Here is a 2305-nt window from a genome sequence, read left to right as displayed (position 1 = left end):
AGTCATGCCGGGAGTCATGTTGGTGTAACTAACACATATTGATTTTCAGACGCACCGTGTATGCCGCCTATAACATCAAAAGCAAATCACGAAAATTTTGTTAAGAATTACAGTGTACACTTTCTTCTTTTGTGTAGTTTTTTTTTAAGATTATTCCAAAAAAATCATAATAAAGAAAGAACCCGAAGCAGATATTTAAAGCACAGAAAAATTATATTATTAAAAGGACTATGTTCTTCTGGGAACTTTTATGGCTGCCCATTGATAGCTCGGTTATATAGCTTAAGAAATAATATTTTAAAGACATTTTTATCAAAGTTGATAAATATGACATTTGACCAGTTTTGTTACACAAATACTCCTACGACCACAGGCAAAAATATTGGCTACAATATGTAATTTTTTTGCCATATATACGTTTTATCGGTCCACTTGCAAAATATTCGCATTCGCAAAAGCTCCGCATTGATTATTGCGAATGCGAATGTTAAAGTTAATGCGGAAGCTCCGCAGTTGCGAATGCGAATGCGAATATTCGCAACAACCCTGGTATGTATATACAAATAAATATACGGATCTGTAATACGATAGTTCTTACAGAAATTGCCAAGTGCAGTATTAAAACAAAAAATCCTTAAATTGAAAATAGATCACGAAGTCACGAAGTTTCTTCACCACAAAGCTTTACGTTAAGCAAAACCGCTCATGCCATTGAAATGAATACTATACAAAATAGGGTTTTAATCTTTTATTTAAGAGAACATAAAACACAGGAAATATTATTTTTAATATGCATTAATTGTACATGGTAATTTTTGTAAGTTTTTTGTCTTTATTTCTTGGCATTCCATAGTTCTCATAATTAAATTACTATTTAAAAAACGAATGTATGTACGAAATAAGAAACGTAGCTGCAAATTGAACTAAAATAAATTTTACAAATAATTGGTCCACTAGGTGGTGCTTAAGTATATATATAATCAAGAGTTGTAAGCTAGACAGACGAGTCGTTGGTATAAGCTAATAACGATATTGTATCGCAAATGTTTACAGAGCTTGTAATTCAGTGCATTTGGTGCGTCCTGATGTTACACAACGGCAAATACATTTCATGAGAAGCATTTTAACCGCAGAAATGTACGCGGAGGTTTCTAATTTAGATGTTGCCCCGACCAGGGATCGAACGTAGGTCTTCCTGAGTGGTAATAAGCACCTCTAACCAATCAGGTACAGCGGCCCACTTGACAAACTACCTGTCATTCCCACGACAGCCGGTTCTACGTACCGGAATGACTCGGGTTTTACCCGACCAAGGGCTGTTGTTTCGGCGATCTAACCCCGTTTAGGTCGCCGAAGTATCTCGGATGTTGCCCCCTGCAGCTCAAACAGAGCAGCCTCCACGGCTAACCCCAGTCCACCTGAGCAGTCCCACACAAACACCACAGCAGAACAACACAACAACACAATAGACCACACCACAACCGCGACAGACCACAGAACACACACGACCGCACCGCCAACAACTCTTGGTTCCTCATACAATCTGCACGGTATGTCAGACCAGGATATTCCGTAATGTGACATCAGTCAAGTGCGAGGGCCCGTGTTGCGCAGCACGGTCGCAAACCTCAACCGCGACGCCACCCACCACCACCACAGGGCGGCAACCACCTCAGCAGCGCACACAGCCAATGGCGTCACGGCCACACACATCTCTCACACCCCGCATTACCACACGTGTCCCGAACCACATGAAGCTCCTTCAATTTAACTGCAACGGGCTTCAGAGCAAGATCGAGGAGATAGCCGTCTTTATGGGAAAGCATGGTATACTGATAGCTGTGGTCCAAGAGACGAAGTTGTACAGCAATTCAACATTGTTGAATTGTGCCGGGTACAAAGTGCACCGTCGAGATCGCGAGCGAGATAAGGGTGGTGGCTTGACGTTCATCACGCACCACACCGTGCAGTATCGTCTTATCGAAGCAGACATCGACCGCAGGGATACCACCCTAGAATGTCAGGGCGTTACTATCCGGTCAGGCGATGTTGAGCTCGAAATATTCAACGTACCACGTATTCATACCCCTGTCACCTGCTGCCCGGCAGGATATCACCCTGATATAGGTGCGCTCCTCAGAGGTGAAAACCGAATGGTAGTAGGTGACTTTAATGTGCACCACGATCTTTGGCACTCAAGCCTATCAAACGATCGTAGGGGAACCGATTTGGCTGAGCACATAGACGATTCGACACTCTGCACAATGAACGACGACACACCCACCAGGATTATGGGCAGCTGCTG

Source organism: Rhagoletis zephyria, unplaced genomic scaffold (assembly GCF_001687245.7).
Source record: "Rhagoletis zephyria isolate East Lansing unplaced genomic scaffold, Rhagoletis_zephyria_1.1 Rzeph_scaffold_10312, whole genome shotgun sequence".
NCBI lineage: Eukaryota > Metazoa > Arthropoda > Insecta > Diptera > Tephritidae > Rhagoletis > Rhagoletis zephyria.
Note: the sequence above shows the minus strand (reverse complement) of the source record.